General features: G+C 39.1%; 1 protein-coding gene across 1 annotated transcript in view; it reads right to left on the reverse strand.

The window, feature by feature from the left end:
* DLGAP2 (DLG associated protein 2) overlaps positions 1-24,179 on the reverse strand; it is a 313,806-nt gene that overhangs the window by 140,058 nt on the left and 149,569 nt on the right. The window contains exon 3 of the mRNA XM_087718987.1: positions 3,230-3,262. The gene's annotated coding sequence lies outside the window, so the exon portion shown is untranslated. The remainder of the gene's footprint in view (positions 1-3,229; positions 3,263-24,179) is intronic.

The raw sequence follows: 24,179 nt of genomic DNA on the forward strand, positions 1-24,179 counted from the left end.
AGTTCTTAAAGTTCTTAAAACCAAGAACAAAATTTATGACATGTATTAAAAATTATAATTTGAAAATATACCCGCTCTGTAATAAAGTTAGTAAATATATTTAGAGTAATAAAATAGAGGATTCTAGTTTACATGTGTATTATAAACCCGGCTCTTATTAAATATGGTTCACATTTCTAAATCTCTGGCTTAAGATTCCAAAACAACAAAGCAGCGCCTAAAATGAATTTATATTGAGGATTTAAAAATGGTATTACACCATTATATTACTAGAAGTTACAGTACTGCTGTTAGAGGTATTAACAGCCGTACTCTCTGAAAATTATTCAGCTATTTAATGAATCGATTGTCAAGAATGGCCTAGTTTATACAGCATATGAAATCACCATCTTGATGAATGTGATGAATGAACCGCTGCAGACAATGGACTTTCCCATCCTTTGCTCTTTTCTTTCTATCAGAAGGGTTTGGAACCTATTTTTAATTAAACTTTATTCAGCGTGAATGTTCACATGTTGTAAACTGTGTTTCAGTTAAACAATAGATGCAGAGGTGGTATTCTGCCGTTTCGGACCGGTTCACCCCGAATTGGTAGAGGAAACCCCAAGTGGGCCCGCCCCCCCAGCCCCAGCTCTATGCCATCCCATTTAGGCACTTTTTAAAAGGCAAAGCGCATGTGTGGAAGGCTGAGCTCATGCGCGGATGGGACCCATGCAAGCGAAGGAAGTGAGCAAACACTCACATTTGCAAACTGGTAGGGAAGGTAAGTGAATCCCCCCCCCTGAATAGATGTGTAGCACATGGGTACCCTGTGTCCCTTCAATGGTGTTAATGTGACCTGTTTGGATGCTCAGGAAGAACTATGCTTGGAATATGGAGAAAGGGGTAAGTGAATCTGGAATTCCCTTAAAAAAAAAAAGCCTAAAGAATTTGCAAGCTTTTAACACGATAGAAGATGGTTTCACCATAGAATATGTGCTGCACATGTGAATAATGATGGTTAAGAGGGAGGGGGGGGGGAGTTTTCATTTTATATTATGGATGTTCAATCAGGTATGATGAAAAATTCAGGAAATATATTCCTGAAATTTATTTTAGGAAATATATTCATTCTACCTTACTTATATGAAGTTGGGAGTTGTCTTCAATCCCATGTTATCCAATTAATAATATATTCTGCCCCTAAGCTAAACTAGCTGACCACTTCCCCAAGTTTTAATTTAAATTATCTCCTTTAAGGATTTGCTCTGGGCTATAAAATCCAATTTCATGGAGTTACTGTACAACATTAAAGTAGCACACAAAAGCCAAATGGATTTTTCTTTCACAAGAATTTGAAATATTTTTTCCCCATGAGACTCTGAATTCCTAAATGCATAACTGTTGTGTTGCCAGATATAATTCCTGTACATACTGTGGTTGTTCTCTGGCCCCATCTAGTGGCCGGGGCCAAATACCAATCCGCATTATTTGGAAGCTGACCGGGCCCTTTAAGGGCCATCCATCCCAAAACCCTCACTCCCAAAACAAGTTCATCCCAAAGGAGGCCGGACTCCTTTCCTTTAGCATTTGGAGGAAACAGAAGCATCAGGAAGAATCCAGCCTAATCCGTGGCACGTGTTCATCTGAGGACAAAGGTCAACATCCCATAGACACGGCATCGCTGGTGAGATTTATATTTATCTGTATTTGTTAATTGTTATGCTCACCAGCAACTCAACGCTGCCTATTTTGTATCTGGGTTCTTATTGAATGTATTCTATTTTTCCCAGTTTCACCCATCCTGTTCCTTTAATAAGGTATCCAGATCAACGCACACGGTCTGTTATTGGAAGATAGGTGGGTTTAGCTCAGAAGTGGTATTCAGCCGGTTTGGACCGGTTCTGGCGAACTGGTAGCGGAAATTTTGAGTAGTTCGGAGAACCGGCAAACACCACTTCTGGTTGGCCCCACCTCCCTTTCCCGCCAGTCCCTGTCCTACATTCCCTTGTTTTTTTAGCTCAGCTGATTCATGCGGCAGAGTGGATTGCCGCGCCTCAGCTGAGGTAATCAACAGCTCAGCTCACCAGCGCTGACATCGAGGACGGTCTTTGAGTGCTGCACGCGTGCGTGAAGTGTGCAGGCGCGTGCAAAGTGCTCTCTCATAAAAACCTTAGGAAAAGATTTGGAATCCCACCGCTGGTTTAGCTGCATTTCAATCTGCACACAGAGTAACGTGTAGTGAGGGCAGAACAATAACTCTTCCTTGTTTACCTTTATCCCTGTTTGTTTAGGGCTCCTGAGCTTATTTCTCTTCCTATTTCAGTGTTCAGCTGACTGCTAGTTCAGCAGTTCATCTGTTCAAATCTCGCCGGCTCAAGGTTGACTCAGCCTTCCATCCTTCCGAGGTGGGTAAAATGAGGACCCGGATTGTTGTTGGGGGCGATATGCTGACTCTGTAAACTGCTTAGAGAGGGCTGAAAGCCCTATGAAGCGGTAGATAAGTCTAACTGCTATTGCTATTGCTATTCTTTCATTCCCTGGGACATTCCTTGACAGCAGTGATGGTTTGAGGTATTGATTGACAAGTAGTTCTACTATTTAGGGCTATTTTATTCACAACTAGCTATCCATAACAATTCAAAGCTAGTAGATACAGATTAATGTGAAGATATTGTAGAAAAGTAGATGGAGGTAAAAACAAATGTTTCATTTCCCCCCTTTTATTAACCTGGTTTGAAACCAAACTCAAGATAATCACAAACAGCAATAGGTATAGTAGTCAAATAAATAGAAACTTTTTTTAAAAAAGAAAGTTGATCACTTTTTAAGCAAACACAAACAACAATCAGTGAAATGACCAAACTATTTGGAAAGCTTCTAGGTTTTCAAAAATAATTTGACATGGTACGGCTTCTTGTAGAATGGCCCAGATTTAAAATATATGTGTGATTTTTGTGTTAATGCAAATACTTTAGACACTACGCAAATATTAAATTATATTGTAATAATTATATTGTAAGAATTTGACTTTTGTAGTAAAAAAAAAGTCAATTTCCATTTTGTAAGATTTGGGATAAATTGTCACTAATTATTTGCTCCAAATATTTATTCAGACATGCTTCATAGACAATACAAAACATATGATTGTTAACACAAGAAATCCTGCATTCACACACAAATACATTTAACAAGATGTTATATTATACCACATATATACAACATAATTCCAGGCTAGCTGTAACTTTACCTGCAAATGCATGCCCTGTCAGAGAATCCAAACCTGAAATTAAAGAAGTAAAAAACAAAATAAAATCTTTAGCATTAATTTGAATTGAACCTCCACTGTAACAAAGCATTAACTGTATCACTGGATAATTATCTAGACATCCAGAAAAAAAATGAAGCATTATTTTTCCAAAACAGTGCAATTAGATTTTTGTTAAATAATTTCTAGAATGTAACTTCTGTAGTGGTTTAAAGAAACATGATAATCCTTGATTAATTTTTGTTCTAAACTTATTTGAGATAGTTCACACTATTGCCAAGTTACTGATAAAGAAATCAATCTGATAATTATTTGTACAAGTTTAGATGGTAGCTGAGTTTGACCCCTACTTTTCCCAAGAACAGATTCAATATGACAAGATGCTCCTTTGCAAATTCGTGTTTTTATTGTATATTAGTGTGTAATGTCTAGGTGTAGAATAAAACTATATCTACTTTGGGGATGATGCAATTATGGCTCTCCAAATGTGGATGAACTACAATCAACAAGCTGCAGTCAAATGATCAACCATGGATGTTTTATTTCAGAGGCTGTGAAGATTCTCCCTTTATGTATTGCATTTTAGGGAAACACAAGGATTTAATACCCAGATAGAAAGGTCATGACGGTACTAATTTAATGTGGCCAGAACTTTACCAAATGTTTCTAGTAGAGTGGAACTAGTTCATTACTTTCTCCTGCTTAGTTCTCTCATGGGCTCTGTTATTTTTAATTTTGGATTAATTATTATTTGGTTTATTATACTATTTGCACAGTAATTCTCCTTCTTTAAAATTCCTGTAAATATATTGAATCTCATTCTTGAGGGTACACAAGAACGAAATCGGATTAAAAGATGGAGGAAGGAGACCATCGAGCAAGAAATAGCATTAAAGGAGGATATGGCTGAAGGATCTGACCTCCCTTATTCTACCTGGAGGACCCTGAATAGGTTGAGAGTTGGAGGGCCTGATGTAAAACCAAGCTGCTCAACTGGAGACTCTTAGCGAATAGCAAAATGCTATCTGAAGAACGTGGAGAGACATACCAGTCTGGCCCATCTGCTGGTATGTTGGCTACTACCAGGATCATGTACCGATGGTGATTCACTTTTGGCCAACGACAAAACTAAGAAGGTGGCTTCATTCTGGCAGTTTAAAGTTAGACACGAGGGAAGAGTGAATCTCATGTCCTTCCCATTCAAAAGCCCCCCCCCAAAAAAAGATAAACATTAATGAGCATTCTGAGATTCCCAGGGGTGGGAAGTTTAACCTCTTTGATCAGTCATGACTGGATATTCTAGGCTTCTATTTAATAGGTTTGGGCAGTAAAGAAGGAAGATCAGCTAAACTACTGACTGGAGTTCTCTGAAATCAATTATGAGAGATAAACAAGTGCAGAAGGGTCGACTCCTGCACTACGGACGGACGGGCAAGCTTGCTTAAATATTTGCAAAATGTCGCAGGTATGCGCTTGCAATCTAAACTGAGGTCCAAGGATATCTGATGTCGGCCTTCAAGGCAGCCTAGATCAGAAGCAGAAACCATGAAATTCTATCTTTATTGTAACATTCAGACATACTGATTGGATGTCATGCCACAGCCTGATAATGCACTTTTGAAAGAGATCAAACTGATCTCTGCGTTTTTGACAGAGTGAGTGAGCGAGCATTGCTCCCACTTGTGACCCATCAGGCATCCGGGGATAGGAAAAGCACAGTTAATTTCCATTCGGTGCCAGGAAGGTTCCTGATCTTATTACGGATAGTGCTGTTTACTAGTTGATCCAGCAGCCTCCACTTCCATTGCAGTGATTTTAAGGAAGTCCAATGCGGAGAAAAGATGTTTTCTGCCAAAACATTGTGGGATAATTTTAAAATATGTACAGCTCACCACGGATAATGCCATTTTAGAATAATAAGCTAGATAAAGATAGCTATTTTTGCATAATTCTGTTTCAGACATCTGGGGAAATCACTTAATATATATTTTTTTACTTCTGTATCAAAGAGATATTTTTTCTTCCTTACTTTTCTTTTGGAAATGACAGATGCTTCAAATTGCTAATAACCATCTTTATTTCTTCTTTTGCACATGTGGAAATTTTAATATGTAGATCAGTGTTTCTCAACCTTGGCAACTTGAAGATGTCCGGACTTCAAGTCCCAGAATTCCCCAGCCAGCGAATGCTGGCTGGGGAATTCTGGGACTTGAAGTCCAGACATCTTCAAGTTGCCAAGGTTGAGAAACACTGATGTAGATGTTTAAAAGTACTAATAGACACGTTAGACATAAATGATTAGAATAATTTAAAACAATCAGGCAGTTGGGTAACCCTTTCTGACATAATAACGAAGCATCTGAACTGAACTATCCTACTGCCTATATGTCCCCAATTATACAACTTAATTAGTGAGGTATGAGGAATAGTTCAAAATATTTCTAGTTTCAAAATTCATGGTGGATTATTAATGTAAACATCAGGAATTTTAATCATTTTAATAATAAAACAACTGCCGCTACTGCACCCTGGGGTAATGGAATATTTAATATGATACAAACTTTGAATCTTCTACAAGTTAATTGAAAATATATATATAGCATAAACACCCATCACTGTATATTGAATGAGGATGTTCATGACCAAACCGAATGTATTTAAATTCATACTACAAAAACAGAACATCACTGAGCCTTAACTATGCATCAATAGCGTCCTTAATATTATAAAAGTTGAAACCAAACATTACTTTCTTGAAAAAAAATCTACATTTGCAAGTCACATATAGAAAACTATCAGCCCATGAACATCCTGTATAGAGAATTAACCACTTGATTTCAGACATGACTCTAAGGTGATTGATAATTTTTATCATAAATTGCATGGGAAAATTGTAGGGCAAATACACACACACACACACACACACACTACAAATCATGAAGAGATTTTGTTTTCGATGTTATCTGAATTTAAAAAGAAGATTTGGAAGAGACCAGAAAAGTTGCCTACAGTTGAGGTGCATTCATTGTTGGTTTTGTAAGGAAAACCCACAAACCCTCCACACAAACCTGCATACATATGGACTTAATAATTTATGTTGTTTGGAAAATGTCATTTCATATTGTGTCCCATACATATGTATTAATTAAAGCTAGGAACATTTCAAAGGGCCTTCTGTCTACTTGAGTTGCAGTAGCAATATTTATACTTCTTCACTTGTGGTCATTTAAAAAAATTAGATGTTGGAAAAATTCACTCTTTACTATTTTCTAGATGCTAGTAAATTAACTAAAGAAGGCAGGGGAAGGTGCAATTTTAATTCCAGAAAACTTTAATTAACACCAAAAAAAGAGGGAACACCTTTGTAAAATGCTGTGGGACAGTGGAAATGCTACATACTCCACTTTATTTTTTATTCTACTACATCAATGCTTTCAGAATCAGTAAGAGAAGTGGAGAATCAACAGTGTAGTTTGCAGCACTCAGGATGTCAAAATACTGTCAATTTGGTCAAATGTTAAATTATGCCTTGAGAGACCAATTTGTTGCTTGTTTGTACAATAATCAGATGTGGATAAAATCACTAGCTTCTCAGCACTAACAATCACAAAGGCAGCTGTCAACTTGCACCCTGGGAATTGCACAGAAATATATTCTGTATTACTGTATTTTTATTTTTCATTTGCGAACTGTTCTCAGAAAGGCTCTTTTGAAGGTCAGGGTATAAATGTTCTCAACAACAAGTAAACAGGAATTCTTTAGCGAGAAAAATGGCAAATCCTGGAAAAGGCCGTCATTTACATAAATGGTGTTTTGTGCTACTCATATTGAGAAGTACTGAATAGCCCACCAATTTATTTGCAAACTCAGAAGGAGTAAATCATGCAACAGTGGTCTGACACCCTTCTTACAATTTATTTATTATTTATTAAGTTTATGGGCCAATCATCTCACTGAGGTGACTGTGGGCGCCTATGATAACTTCATATTGAAAAGCACATTTGGTATGTGCAGTTCAGAGCAGGAAGTCTTCCAGACAGTATCTTACAAATGCTATCTGGGGTTAAGCACGACTTTGAGGTTGATGGATGTGGCTGCTACTAAAAAGAGGTTAACAGTACGGCTGTTGTCTCCATTCTTAAGATACGCTATCTTTAAATTTCACCAATCTAAGACGTATAGCCTACAATTTACAGATATGAAAATATGGTGTCTGTATAGAAAGAACGCGTTGTCTTATTCTTGCACCTGGAACTTCTGGCAGGCTAATTGAAAAATAACTATTGCCTGCTTTCCAAGTTGGAAAGCAGGAAAGAGATACGTGTTGTTGTATGGATATTTCAAATAAATGCTGTTGCAGGGGGAAAAAAAACCCCTTTTCCCTGGTAATATCTAAGAGTGAACTCTCTACTCAAACATGTAAAAGGTTAATGAAAACAAACCATGAAAGGACTGGCCGCAGGACTGAAAATTTCTGCTGGGTAGACAAGTTACACATTATTGTATCAGGAACTAATAGCAACTATGGCATTAATATAATGAAAGAATGGTCAGACCGTATGAGTTATTACGCCTGCAAGCTTTTTTAGAGTCTGAAAGAGTAGAAATGTGAATTACTGGACTCTTCCTCTTTCTAAAATAAAATTCTGCGAGTACAAGAAAATTATCTCTCATTTATGGAATGGTCCCTTATTAAATGGGTATGTCAAGTCATGACCAGGCCCTAAAATCTCTTGCTAAAAACCCTACATTGAAAAAGCTAAGAAAGTCCCAATTTTGTAAACAGAGACCTATCAAAACAGATATTGTACATATAATGAAAAACAGATTACTGATTGGTTATGTGGAATAAATGCAACACCAATAGTTTGTTTTTAATAATGTTTAGAAGCTTCCATCGCTGGGCATTTAAACTGGGCTACCATTTTAAGTAAATGTGCAGAACTAGCGTGGCTGGCTTGAACCACATTTTTTTTCTAAACTCCGTTTTTGTTTCCATTTTCAGCCTCGTGGTCTGCCTATACGTTCCTGGGAGGATCATGAAAGATTGTCGTCATCGAAAAATTCGTAACAGGCTGCAGTCAATTCTAAGTCCCCTTTTTCTTGTGGCAGATAGAAAGTTTGGCCTATTCAGCTGCCAATCTTATCAACCAGCAAGGAAAGGACAGGGGGCTGTAATGCTGAACTGGGAGGGGTATGAACTGCTTGTTGCCTACTGCTTGTTAAGGATCATGCGTTTTTGTTCTTTAGAAGTTTATAAAAGTTATGCTAATTTGTGTATTGGGCTCCCAATTTTTGACTTGGGTCGGCAGAACAAGTCTTTGTTTCTGTGCAGAATAAACAGGTTTTGTAATTTCCTTGCCTTGTGTGATTAATTGGCTCCTTTGCATCAAGTAAACAAAACAAAACCAGTTTGAATGGGCCAGCCCACAATTTGGCCAACAAATGGTGCTGCATTAATACTTGTCAGATATGTCAGATACTTGACATATGCGCCCTATTAATAAAGTTAATTTGTTCATTTTACATAAAAGTTCTGTGTTTAAGTCAGGTCTACAGCAGTGGCCTTCAAATGATCAGAGTGAGCTGAATTTTCTTTTTAAAAAATGAAAATCAGACACTTAAGTCAAAAAGAGAATAAACAACGATTCAGTTGAAGCACTTAGGGACTTAATCTAATGGGCATGTCAAGCTGAAGTAGCACCAATTTGTTTTTAAAGCATGCATAGTTAAAATGAACACCTGTATGCATTTGTCTCCTGATCCTACATCTAACTTGTTGGAGTGTGTGTGTGTGTGTGTGTGTGTGTGTAAAATGATGGCCACCATCACTGAAATTCTCCTGAGCTGATTACTCAGGAGAGTCTGTGAAGCAAATTGAACACACAAATCAGGCTATTTCCTCTTTTCCTTTCACACACTCAGAAAGGATGTCATTTGACGCCATGCGGGGAAAGCCCTGGAAATAATGTTCTTTTCCCCCTTAAATAAAGATAAGTACAGCTTGGTGCAGTTCCTAGCTAGACTTCACTACAGGCAATTACCAATGTTAACCACAAAGTGAAATCTCGGCTGGGGGATTATAAAGCAAGTGTTTGCCTTAGGGATTCTAGCCGCCTCCCTTGAGAACCAGAAACAAAGGAGCAATCTATTTATTATTAAACCAATGCTTTGCATTTTATAGCGCTGTTTTTCAACTAAGAAAACATCATCGGGCTCAATACTGTCCAGCCTCCTTACAATTCATTTTATGAAATATGAACGGTGAATGGCATTGTGGTCGGAGCGTCCATGGAGAACAGGGAAAGTAGATCCAAGTTGACCTTAACTATTTGTGACTTTGGCTCAGAACAGGATAGCTGTTTCAAAAATAAAACTGAAGGGCCACGTTGAGCTCATGGAGGAAAGATGGGAGGGGAAGAAGGAGGGGGATAGAGGAAGAGGATGATGAAGGAGGGAGAACGATAGAGGAAGGAGGAGAATGGGAATGGAGGAGGAGAATGGGAGGAAGAGAAAGAAAGAGGAGGAGGATTGCTCCATGATCTTTTTGCAAAGGGGCAGTTTGGCATTCTGCTTCTTAGGGACAGATTTCAGCTTTTTTTCTTCCTTTTTTTGGTTCTTTCTGTTCCCACCGGCAGCCAAAATCCAGCCAAGCAGGCAGATTGCCCTTGCCTTGGCAGCAGCAGGAGGAAGAAAAGGGGACAGGTAGGTTGGGTGATGGTGCACAGGATAGCATGGATCTTGGAGTTCAGGGTGGCCAAAGGGCAGAGACTGGGGTACATAGGCAGTTGAGGGGAGTTGGAGTGATCTACAGCCATAAGTATGGATGGGTTGCTAAATGCCCCAATTTTGTTCACATGACATTGCAAAAGCCATAATGTTAAGCATGGGTTATAAATCCATTTTTTTAGCACTGTCGTGACTTTGAATGCTGAACAAATGATTGTAAGCCAAGGACTACCCTATACGCCTTAAAGTAGGTTTGACAGAGTTATTAAAAGAGAGAATTTCTTTCTCTTGTCCATCTGACTAAGGTCACCTTGAAGTCCATTACTGTCCTCCTTGCGCTGATCTTTGGATTCATCCCAAAACTCATTTCACATAATGTTTCTTTAAAAAGTCAATACAAATAGCTATTTAAGTTTTTCCTCATTAAAAAAATGTCATTTTTATATTACTTTCTGGAACATTAGGAAAAATATATATAAAGAAAATGCAATTTTGAAATAATCTTGAGCCTGAAGACAACTCTCCCCCCCCCTAACTTGTTAATCTCTCTTGTAATGTCTAATTCATAGTTCTCCATATTTCTATAGCAACGTACCTTACATAAGCTGGGTTACTCAATAGAGTGGTGAGTTGAAAAGTATCAATTGTAGCAGCACTGATGCATAAACTTTCCAACTCCAATATGAATTTCTCACATGAATAGAACTGCTGAAATGTATGGGGAGTGACATGCAGTAAAACTCTTCTGAAACCATAAAGAAGGGATTTTCCAGCATTAAGCGAAACAACTCCTTCCAGAATGTGGAAACAAGCTTTGGAAACGTTGCTTACAGCTTGCAGAAATGCTTCTGAATTATTCATTAAAGGAAACTTCCTGGCCAAGGCAGCCACAGCCCTTCTTGCTATCCAGACAATTCCCAAACCAAATTCCAATCAGCAGTAAAACCACCCCCATTCATCACAATCCCACTTCATGCCCCTTAAAGCTATTTGCTACAGATAGGAGATCGCGGGTGTTTCTACATACTAAGCAATCAACTGTGTTATTTTAGTTACCATTCCCGTTAGCATTTTGGAGTTATTTCATTTCCTTTTCAAGTTCAGTAAATAAAAATGAAATAATATGATAAGCCTACACAGAGCAGCTCTGTCGATAGGCATTATCAGTGATAGTTACATGGAATTTGTCATGTTCAGCTGTTTGAAAGATTCTGGAGACAAATATTAAGAAAAGGCTGCCACTTTCATAAAATGGGCAAGGAAAGAAGAAGAGGAGCTATCAGTACTTTTGATTATCATCTCATGCAAACCTAGCTTGTCCTCCCCCCCCCTTAGCTATGCAAATCGGCAGGAACAAACAAACAAGGTTAATATGTGTTTCTGGTCACTGATGTAAACACTATACAGGATTAGAATGGGTGTGGGGTGTTTGCAATCCCAGGGAGGCCAGGGAAAGAGGGTGTAGTGTGTGTGTGTGTGTGTGTGTGTGTGTGTGTGTGTGTGTGTGTGTGCAGGGAGGCTGGTGAAGGAGGTCATGGGATGAGTTTGGACAAAGGGGGAAAGAAGGGCATGGTGTGTGCAATCAGGGGTGAGGAAGACTTTCCCAAATGAACTGAGATTTATCTTACTGGTTTCCCCATTGACTTTGCTTGTGGGAAGTCAGCAAGGAAAGTCACAGATGGAAATCACATGACCGCAGATGCTGTACACAGTTGTAAATGCAAGCTGGTTGCCAAGTACTTGCATTTTGTTCACATAACTGTGCAGGTACTGAAATGGCCAAAAGTCTGAGGACCAGTCGTAAGTCCCTTGGTTAACTTCAAACAGTTGCTGAATGAATGATCATAACTTGAGGGCTTCTTCAGAGATGGGCTGCTGGGGGTTTGTACGGGTTTGGCCGATCCTCTAGCTAGGATTCTGCCCAGTTCGGTGAACCCCCAAATGCCACCCCTGGCTGGCCACACCCATCCTGCCCCTCCCAGGAGTCTCCACGCAGCTCCATGCAGGACCTGCGGAGAGGCTCAGGGAGGGCGAAAAACGGGCTTACCAGAAGTTCCGGAAGTCAGGAAACGGGCCTGTTTCTGCTTCCAGAGGCCTCCGGAGCCCAGGGGAAGCAGTTGTCGCCCTCCTTGAGACTCGAGGAAAGCCCGGAGCCTGGGGAGGGTGAAAAATGTCCTGTTCCCCCACTGTGGTGCAGGAGGCTGACCAGGCCATGCCCACCTAGCAATGAACGGGCAGTGAACCCATTGCTGCAATTTTTCAAGCCCACCCCTGGACTACTTGTATTGAAATGCCTGTGTGTTGTGTGTGTAAATAAATAAGATGGTAGTTGGCTGGATACTAAAGGGAACCAGATGACAATTTAAGGAGAAGAACACTTCAACTTATTTATATAGAATGGTGCATCATATTTTAACCATGGATGCACTAAAGGATATTTGAGAACATTAGATTCAGAAATTAATTTGAAAAATGTCTACCATTACCTACTAATTGTGTTTAGAAAATGATATGGAAAAAGAACAAGCTTTATCAGATGAGATTCTGATTCTGATTTGAAAGTGGATATAAAAATGACTGGTTATGGGAATGATGTGGAAAGAGATGCTACAATAGATATATAAATGAAATCCAATGATTTTTTTTTTACCAAATCAAAAGAGTGGCTTGGATAACTTTCTTATACATATAAAAGAGAGATGTTAATATTGTGAAGAATTTTGTGGAGAAAGAAAAAAGAATAAGAAATCAACTTCCAAGACTTTATTTGATTGGATTAAAGATCAGATTGTTAAAAGTAAAGAGAGGGAATGTAAAGATGGTTTAATTGCTCAAAACTAAAACAGATACGTTGCTATCTCTGGTAACCTGTAATGGACTTTGCTGACCAGGAGTGAATGATGAAGGTTCAAATGTTTTTCTATTGAAGAGATGAGGTATGAGAAGAAGATATAATTTATTTTATTTTAAGAGAAAGTGATAAATTACTAAAATTGTATATAGTTCTTATGAAGGGAGAATAGTCTTTATATATTCATTCCTCTTTCTTTTCTTTCTTTTTTCTCTTTCTTTTTGGCACTTATTGATTCTTCTTTACTTTTACTCTTTGATTTATATTAGTTCTTATCTTTTTAGTTATAAACTTCGATAACATTATTTATATAAAAGGGAATATGAATACTTATTAAAAGGAGAAACAAATAACTTTAGCTTATATAGGGTAAACAGAAAGGCCAGACCCACATTTGAGTTTAAAAACACCATACTGTCATTAAATTTATTAGATATCTTTAAGCCTATGAAATCAGAGGTAAGGTCCCAGTGAGCTAAATAAATAGATTTTCTTTAAGTACTATTCTGGTTTACAATCTGGTAAGTATAATTTTTTGCTTTTATTTAACCTATATTTGATGATCCTAATGTACAGTTAAATAAATTGACAAAATCAACAAAATATAAAATAACAAAAAAATTAAAGAATGTTCCACTGAATAACTTATGATTGCTATCTTTCAGCAGTTAGCTAATGGGCTTTTAATTTAAACACAATTGCATCTATTCTCTTCTCAGTTTAACCTACTGCATTTTTAAAGTTTCTAATGATAGGGATCTCACTGCTTGCCTTGATAATTTGCTTCAATGCATGACTATTCTTGGAAACATCTTCCTTATAAATTACTAAAATCTTGCTTTCTTTTGTTCCAGCCAAGGCGTCCATGTTTTTAAAATTAAATGTTTAGTTACTATTATTAGTGACAATTTATATTTGTGCCTTTGAGTCAGTCTTGAATATTTGACAAGTTTTCTTGGCAATGTTTTTCAAAAGTGGCTTGCCGTTGATTTCTTCCTAAGGCTGAGAGGGGGAGAATGAATGACTGTCCAATGTCATCTAGCTAACTTCGTGCCTAAGCCAGGACTACAATGCTGAAAAATGCTGTTCCTGTTTCCAGCTCATTGCCATCTCTACTACACCAAACTGGCTGTCAGCGCTGGCATCCTTGGTACACTCTGCTGAGCCGCTGCCACCCTGCAGAGGCATTTGGGAAAGAAGTGTAGGAGGAAGGAGGGGGGAGGGATTGGCACTGCCAGAAACCTGACGTGTGAAAACCAGTTTAATCCAGCTGCCCAGGGAGGCCTAGCCTGGGAAAGTGTGCACAGCCATTTCAAGGCGCGCCTAGCATCAAAGCGATTCCCAAAATATCGCACGGGGATGCTATTGGACACCGACAGTCTGGTGAAGCGGAGGGGGAAATCACAAAGGGGAAAAACTTGTAACTGCATGGGAAGCTTTAGTTCTAGCCTGTTTTTGCTGCAACTGGTTATTCTTAGCAAAAGTGTCCATCACTCACCCAAATGGAGTCAAGGGTTTTTCTTTCCTAGGGACCTGGCTAGGGCAGGTCTGACACTGGTTCACACTATAGACAACAGCAATAGTTACGTTGCTTGAACATTGGAAAGGGAAAAGAAGAATACTTACTCTATATATGGTACTTGCTAAATATATAAGCATATTAATAGCAATAGCAATAGCAGTTAGACTTATATACCGCTTCATAGGGCTTTCAGCCCTCTCTAAGCAGTTTACAGAGTCAGCATATTTGCCCTCACAGTCTGGGTCCTCATTTCACCCACCTCGGAAGGATGGAAGGCTGAGTCAACCTTGAGCCGGTGAGATTAGAACCGCTGAACTGCAGATAGCAGTCAGCTGAAGTGGCCTGCAGTACTGCACCCTAACCACTGCGCCACCTTAATAGATTACCAATATGAAATACGGGGCCAAGGTCCACACTGCAATGAGAGAAAGATGAAAAAACAACCAAATGCATTTGGCCTTAGCTAAGAAAGAGGATATCTCACTCTCATTGTGAGCTTGAGGAAAATCATCATCAAAAGCAATTCCACATGTCTGAAGATACTTCCAATCAAGATTCTGACGTTTGCTTTTACAAGATGTGGGTACTCCATCAATGGAGCCTTTCCAGAAGAGACTGGGCAGCCATTTGTTTGAAATGGTACAGGGTCTCCTGCTTGAGCAGGGGGTTGAACTAGAAGATCTCCAAGGTTCTTTCCAACTCTGATGGTGATGAACACGAGGGTCTGATTATGAGTAATCTTAAACAATTTCCAAATTTATCTTGAAATGTAAGATTTTCCGTAAATGTAAGGTTGTTGGTACTATACTGCTACTATGGGAAGAATCAGAGAGCAAGTCAGGTCAACAACAAGGGCACGTAAATCTTCTCTCATTAATAAACAAGAGATGCAGTTAACAAGTGATCTTACTGAAGAAAATATAGCTTACGAAATAGAGCAGTAAAGACTGTAAATTTTCTTCCCATATACAGTATGATTAGTTGAGGGACACAGGACACATATGAAGTTGAGTAGTGTATTCTTGGTGAATAAAGGAAAGTTGTGGTTTAGATCCTCAACAGTGAGCAGGTGCTGAATATCACACCGACATGCTATTGGCCATATGGTATCATTTTTGGTCCTTCTTAATCTTGCTGTAATGATGAATGGTGCCTGGTGGGCATCTAAGCTACTTTGAAAGAAGAAATGCATAACACCTGGGAGGGATATCTTGTCCAGAACTTCCTAAAAAGACAAGAAAGGCCAAAGCATACATCAAAAGAGGCAATGTTGAGCTAGCAACAGAAGGTAGGAAATGAAACAGGAACATACAGTGCTTCAAATCTGATGCTGCAAACATAGCAATAGCAATAGCAGTTAGACTTATATACCGCTTCATGTGGCTTTCAGCTCTCTCTAAGCGGTTTACAGAGTCAGCATATTGCCCCCAACAACAATCTGGGTCCTCATTTCACCCATCTCGGAAGGATGGAAGGCTGAGTCAACCCTGAGCCGGTGAGATTTGAACCGCTGAACTGCTGAACTAGCAGTCAGCCCAAGTACCCTGCAGTATTGCACTCTAACCACTGTGCCACCAAGGCTCTTCAAACATGATTTGAAGCGGACATAATTCTCCATGCCACATTGTCATTGCCTCCTTAAAGAACCTAGGACTGCACAGTAGCTACAACAACACACAATAATATACATTTCAGTTAAGAAGGTGCTGTTAGGATGAGACAAAGTATTTTGGAGAACATGTGGGATACTCCTGATAAAGGGATGGGTTGCTGCGGCATTACTGCCGGTTCGCAACCTGCACACAATGTATGTTTGTGTGCGCCCTGTTCAATGGAAATTGTTCTGTGCGCATGCACAGAACAATATATAGTGAACTGCGCATGTGCAGTCACTAAAATCCAAAACGGCGGTGGCCAGGCAGCAGGCAGGAACCTTTGTCCTGATAAATTAAAATGTTTATTTTCCTGATATTACCTCAGTTACTAAGTGAGCCCAAGAAAATATAAGTGTTATTTAAGGCGGTGCAAACAGATGCGCCAAGCATGCCCACACACTGTTCTTAAGCCCTTTTTAGCTTCAGATTCGAAACCTGGCACCTTCCCTGAAAGGATGGCTCTAGGCTTGTGTTGCCAGATGATCTTTAAGGAAGAGAAATCTCTTCATCAGAGAGTGAAAAATAGCCAACCTTACTCAAGGAGGTTACCAGAGGCTGAGCATCCCCAACAGAATAGCTGTCAATCTCTGCCAGAACTCATCTAGCGATAGGGAGTCTACTGCATTTCAGGGCAATCGGTTGCACTCCTGAATGGCTCTTGCTATTAAGAGATATATTTTTTTCCTATCGTTCAATCAGAATCCATTTTCCTTTAACCCGAATCCATTGTGCATGTTCTTCATTCTGGAACTACACAGAACGTGGCTGAAGAGCTACAGTAGACCTCCCCACACGCTCATATTTAGCTTATGAACAAGTGCAATTTAAGATCCCTTTCATACACATTATTTCTAAGCCAGATATTCCTCATCCTAAACTTCCTCATTTGATTAATTTTGTTCCTAAGTGAAGAACGGACTCACTCACAGACTCTCTCTCTTAAATGTTAACCTGTCACTTTGATTCAGTGCTATAATTGTTGTTTCTATGTTCTAGAGCAGTGGTTCCCAAACTTTTTCAATCCACCGCCCTCTTGGTGCTACAAACTGATTCTCAGTGCCCCCTACCCAGAGGTGGAATTCATTTTTTTTTACTACTGGTTCTGTGGGCGTGGCTTTGTGGGGGAGGCGGGGCGGAGGGAGGGAAGACGTGGTTTTGGAGGAGAATAAAGCTCTGTCGCCATGCAGGAAGGCCTCTGCCCTTGCATCACTAGGTCTCCCTGCAGCCTCCTTTGCATGCTCACCTCCCCTCAAAACCTCCTCTGCCACCTTCCTTGCCTCTTAGCGCCCCCTGCTGCCCTCTTGCTCTTAGCACCCCCTAAGTCATCACACTGCCCCCCCCCCCCAGGGGCAGTACCACCCACTTTGGGAACCACTGTTCTAGAGTATCAGCTTTCCCATTCCATTTTGCATCCTCTGAAAATCTGATTAGCATTCTTCCACCTCTTCACTCAAATATTTATTGAAAAATGTTACATTATCCCCAAGACCAAAACATATGGTTGCCCACTCAATACATTGTCCAATGATGATGATAAGAATAGAATAACAGAGTTCGAAGGGACATTGGAGGTCTTCTAGCCTAACCCCTGCTTAGGCAGGATACCCTACACCAGTGGTCCCCAACCTTTTTATCGCCGCGGACCAGTCAGCCTTTGATAATTTTACCGTGGCCCGCTGAGCGCGCGCAGGGGTGGGGGGCCGTTGTTCGCGACGACATATTGATTGTTTATATATCAGATTGTTTTGATTAAACAACTTTTATTTTATTGTATTTAAACATGCCTTACAAAATAAAATACAATTACATAAATATAAAGTGCTTTAATATGCCCCCCCCACCCGGACAGACTTATGTTTCTCAAAGACCATCCTGAACCCTCAACCTGGACCAACCTTTCTGCCCGCCCTCCCCCTCCCCACCACATTCGGCGGGCAAAGAACAGAGCGCGCGCGCGCGAATGCCGTGGAGAGAATATATATATATATATATATATATATATATATATATGTATGTATGTATGTATGTATGTATGTATGTATGTATGTATGTATGTATGTATGTATGTATGTATGTATGTATGTATATATATATATATACTTAAAGTCACAACCCCTGGTATGCCCAAGTATGGGAGGAAGGTCACACTTCCACTCTCTGTCATTAGGCTCGTCACAAGAGACCATCCAGACAGAAACCCAATATTTTTTACTGTTGCCTTTTTTGTTACATTTGTTATATTTATGCTGATAAATATATATATATATATATATATATATATATATATATATATATATATATATATATATATATATATATATATATATATATATATATATATATATATATATATATATATATATATATATATATATATATATATATATATATATAACTGTTTGGGAGTAAAAGCGGGGAGGCGCACCTGGCGGGGGGGGGGAGGAGGAGGAAGGAGGGTGGGAAGGAAGCTGGCAAGCGAAGAACAGAAAGTAATTAGCAAGGATTAAAACGACCTGCCGGAAAAAGGAGAGGGGAAAAAAAAAACACCAGATCTGACGGCTAGTGCAGCCTTCACCGGAGGGGCTGCAGAAACACACACCGCCAGTCCTGTCCTTCCTTTCCAACCAGTCTCTCTCCGCGCGCGCATACACACACACACACACACCACACAAACACACACCCGCCGGCAGATATGCACGCACACACACTTTTTTTTTTTTTGCAATTGGCAGAACTACGGTTTTCTTTCTTTTAAAAAAAAATAATTAAATGGAGGTGGGGGGGGTGTGGCGAGAAAGGGAGAGAAGCGGACACATAAAACCGAGCCGCACTCGCAAACCACAGCATGCATCTGGGTGACAAAATTGCAGGGAGAAAGCAGGAAAAGCCGAGGAGAGAGCAAAAAAAGAAAAGAGCCAGACCAAGCGCGGCAGGGCGGGAAGGAAGGCGATGATGATTGGGGGAGGTTTGAAAAAGCAGATCCAAGCGCAAAAGTTACTGAGTCATTTCAGCGGCGGCCAGAACAGTTTTCTTGACTCTCTCCCTCTCTCTCTCCTCTCTCACTCTCTCTTTCCCTGGCGATGGATCGGTGCGGGAGGGGGGGGGAGAGAAGGGAGAAGACGGCGAGGGAGGGAGGGAGAGAGAGCCGAGGGTGGGACCAAAGGGGGGGAGAGAAATGCATTTAAGAGGAGCGGATTTAAAAGAGTGATCATGGCCCCCGGCCGCTGCGCGGCCCGGTGCCAGGTACTCCACGGCCCGGCACCGGTCCGCGGACCGGGGGTTGGGGACCACTGCCCTACACTACTTCAGACAATTGGTTATCCAATCTCTTCTTAAAAACTTCCAGTGTTAAGAGCATTTACAACTTCTGGAGACAAGGTGTTCCACTGATTAATTGTTCTAACTGTCAGGAAACTGTCATAAGACATGTGATGTTTATTTTTAGAGAAAGCAAGAAAAGAAAAAAGAGAGAAGAAAGAGAGACAAAGAAGAGAAAGAAAGAGAAAGAAAAGAGATTTAGTATAGTAAATACAGAGATTTCAAGTATTTGATACATTTCACCAGCATCATGTTACTCTCATTAATTATTATAGCATTGTACTTGATCAGGGATGTCAAGCTAAAGGCCACGGGCCGGGTCCAGCCTATGGGGTGCTTAGATCTGGCCCCATGGTGCCACCCTGGAAATAGCGAAAGTCCTGCCGGTGGTGCCTCTGCCAGCAAAAATGGAGCTCGGGGGGACACATCCATTTTCACTGGCAAAGCACTGCGAGAGGCTGTGCCAGCTGAAAACGGAGCCTGGGGGGGGCACCCGCCCACCATAGTGCCCCAGACACAACTGACATCGAGCTGCCCATGCCCACCCTGACCACACCCACCTAGACATGCCTCCCTCCAGGCCCCCCGAGGTCAAACACAACCCTGATGTGGCCCTCAATGAAATTGAGTTTGACACCCCTGTCATTCTATGTAATTATGTTTTACATTATTTTTGTGATATTTGCCTGTGAAGAGTCTTGAAAGTACAAAACTTTTTAAACAAATGAATAAAAAACTTGTTCTATAAGTATGATTCCACATATTTCAGATGGCGATAATGAGACTGAGAGTGTGTTACCAAAGACAGAAATTGATGAATATATTGGGAAGGATACTAATTTTGAGTTCAGTTTCTTAGTTTTCTACTACAGACGTTTATCTCTGCTAAATCCAGTATCTTCTAATAAAATCAGTCCAGCTTGAAGGAAAAGATTATGGATTTTACAGATGCCATCAAATTTTAACTGGGAAAATAGAAAATTAGTGATTTATTTTAAAACAGGCTGCCCATTGCTCATTTTAATTAAGTCTGTGACTGAAATAGAAAGTCAGATGAGATAAAAATGTACATTCCTCTGCTGATCGAATTAAGCTGTATAATGCCAAAATTAGAAGTGGAATTTTGTTGAAGACAGGAAGACAAAAGCTGAAAAATGAAAAAAGTAACCCATATATTTATATATATATATGGATACGGTTTTTATTTTAGAAACCACTTAAATTATTTTCATCACTATATTTACATATTTAATAAATCTCAGTTGTTCTTCATGTGAGAGTGTAAAAGCAGTTTAATATGAAATCTCTCAAAGAGAAGTGTGGGGCCAGGAGTTCTAGGGCCATCTTAGGCCATGGCACGACAAAACCGCGCTCGACTAAAGCGCACCCGATGAAACCGCGTCGCTGACGTCATCAACAGGGCGACAACAGCGAGCGCGGAGAAAGAAGGGCGCTTTAAATAGCGCTTTTAAAGCAAACCGATTCAAGTTAAGGTAAGGGTTAGGTTTAGGGTTAGGTTAAGGGTTAGGTTTAGGGTTAGGATTAGGTTTAGGTTTAGGGTTAGGTTTAGGGTTAGATTTAGGGTTAGGTTAAGGGTTAGGATTAGGTTTAGCATTAGGTTAAGGGTTAGGTTTAGGGTTAGGTTAAGGATTAGGTTTAGGATTAGGTTTAGGGGGGTTAGTTGTAGACCCTGGGAGTTCTAGACACTGGGAGTTCTAGACACTGGGAGTTCTAGACCCACCTTAGCCATGAAAGCCAGCTGGGTGGTTTTGGGCCTGTCACTCTCACAGTTCAACCCATTTTGCAGGGTTATTGATGTGAGGAAAATAGGAACAGGAAGAAGTATTAGGTATGGCCCCCCTTGAGTTTTTTTTAAGACTAGATATACATAAATAAATATACATAAATAAATATACATAAATAAATGCATTAAAAAAAAAACAAGCAGACCTCCTGTTACTATATTAACACTTTCCCCGTGGAGTTTGTTTTCTAATTCAGGCTACCTTGTATGGTTAATACCTTGTTCCTCTGCAGAGATCCATGCCAGTAGAAGCCGCGTGCTGGGCCAATGCTGTGATTTTTCTTTTTTTTAAAAAAAATTTATTTCCTCACTTATTTTTTAACAGCACAGCCTGTTTGTGTTTTTAATTCCAGCTATTGCCACAGCAGCGTGTTAACAAATTGCCTGTGCAGCCTTCAGATAGTATCATTGTAAAAACAAGCCTTAAAATCAAATAAATTCAGCATACAGCAAACAGCCTTCGTGTAACCACTACATCCTGAGGCATAAGCTATTTCAGCCAAGCTACTTTGTTATTGTTTAAACTATATAACCTTTTTGCTTGAAGAGAAATATATATATATATATCAGCTCTCACAGCCAACTATATTTTAAAAAAAACAGCAATTTTGGGAAATGTGTCAATGTGGCTTCTGCTGCAGCTGGTTCTGTTTTGGCTTAACCAAAATAGCTGTTAATGCATGAAGAAATGTAACTAGTGATATTAAAGACTAATTTCCTTATTGATTTTGTCATCTAAGTTACGTGATTATGACTAGGCTGGTTCCTTAGCAACAGCAATGAATTTGAAGAGGAAGCTTTAAGTTTTGCTTTGGATTTTAGAGCAGTGTTTCTCAACCTTGGCGACTTTAAGTCCTGTGGACTTCAACTCCCAGAATCCCCCAGCCAGCGCAGCTGCGCTGGCTGGGGGATTCTGGGAATTGAAGTCCACAGGACTTAAAGTCGCCAAGGTTGAGAAACACTGATTTAGAGAGTTTAAAACCACTTGAGATACTCAAAACCTAGACATTTGGGCAGGAATCCCACAAGAAAGCAGATTAATGGAGGAAAACACAATTCTGCCTCTCACCAATTGTTGATTTGCCTTTTGATACATACTCAGAAATGACAGTTTTACAATTGTGTCAAGGACAGAATTCTTTCTTTGAAAAGAATGGGCACTTAGGTGGGAAAATTAAAGGAAGAAATTCTTTCCTCCTGTACCTTTTGAAGTATAAACGGTAGATATCACTATACGTTATACAAAAATTCTAGACAAATTTTGCTTAGGTTATAAACATTACTTGAAACTATAGAAACATACGTCCTAGTTTTTCCCATTTCCAACTGTATGAAGTACTGACAGATTGTTTTTACTGTTATCTCCACAAAAAATAAAAACATTTCTTGTGCAAGAATATCTTTGTCGGGAAATTCGCTTGTTTTCTTAATTCACCTATACAGCAATTTATCCTTAGAATTTGGGAACTAGCTTTTCCCGACATGTTACAAATCATAGTATTTTCATATTTAAATATTTTAAATTAAGTTCTTATTGGTAAGAATAAGTTACAATTGGAAATAATGACATTCTGAAATCATTTGATGACACCCTCGTTATTACATGAATGACAAGGGCCTCTTCTTATTGCCCAAACATTTACTTGTTTTTCCTTTTACTAATGTAGAAAGTAATGATTACAGTCTAGTTAATTCTCTCTTTACTTGGAAGAAAATTATGTTGAAATCAATTTTAGTAATAGCTCCAACCCAACATCCCTTCCCTTCATCTGCATATAATTTATGCTACATCTATTCTTGGGTGAGGGAGAATCAAGTCAGGGAGATTTTGACAGTAACATGGAACACGAAGCAGTGAAATTTTACATGTCTAAAAATGGAAAGATATGTCAATTCCCCAAATGGAAGAATGGATGGAAAAAGGGATGGAGCCAGAAGGGATGGCAAAATTAACTGTTTTAATCAAAGAAACAAATATATCTAGTTTTGTTTCTATTTGGAAACAACTTCTAGACTTTAGCCTGGAATCAGGAAAAAAAAATGAAAGTATAACTTTGGGGTTGGTTGATTAGATTAGATTGCAGTTATAGAAATGACTGATATTTACTAAATATGTAAAAGTAAAAAGTTGAGGCTGTAATTCTATTTTGTATTTTACTGCACTGAAGAAAAGTTGGATGTCAATCATTTGTTCCCCTTTCCTCTTTATCCCACACCTTTATTCCCACTTTTTCCTTCCCCATTTTCTTATTATCTTTATTTTCATTTATATCTTATTTTATGATAATCTCAATCAAAATTTGTAGAAAAAGGTGATATGGAACCCAAACTAAACATAACTCTGATTGAGTCATACAATATATAGTGTTTCTATACTAGCATCAGAAACTCTGATCTCCACTGGCCAGCAAGTCAGGGCTGACAAGAAAATCACCCAGCCTACTCGTTAGGTAACTAAAGAGCCTAAAATGGGGAAATAAAAAATTAATACATTTTAAAAGGCCACATTTTTATGACATAGACTCATTTCTCAGATATCTATGCTCTTACATGAGATTGTACATTTTTATTTTATTTTAGGTGGCTCTGATGTTAGGAGAAACCATTTAATCAATGGGAAAATCATTGCTGGTTTCCTTCTACAGTGCAATCTTGAACAAGATTGCTTGGTGCAAAATCTCATTTTTCTTCTATAACTAAGTCCCATTGCATTCAACAGTCCTTATATTTAAGCAGAAATTGTGCTGTCGTAAAAAATAAAAATACAATAGCCAAGAAAAGCAAAACAAAACAGAAACAAATATGTAATGAAAATGATACCTTTTCTTTTTATTCCTCATTATTTGTAAGAAATGCAAATATGTCTTTTCTTCATACACTGAATCAGATAATACTAATCCTATACTGGATGCTTACTATTCTTCATATGATGTTACATTTTTTAATGTTTTTAATTCATTATCCTCACCTTATGCCAACCATCATTATCCACAATTTAATTAATAATTATCCATCTGTTTCTTCTCTTTTTTTCCACCCTCAAATTTCTGCTA

The sequence above is a fragment of the Thamnophis sirtalis genome, unplaced genomic scaffold (genome assembly GCF_051295495.1).
Source record: "Thamnophis sirtalis isolate CommonGarterSnake01/CBP01778 unplaced genomic scaffold, rThaSir2_p1.2 scaffold_6, whole genome shotgun sequence".
Lineage (NCBI taxonomy): Eukaryota > Metazoa > Chordata > Lepidosauria > Squamata > Natricidae > Thamnophis > Thamnophis sirtalis.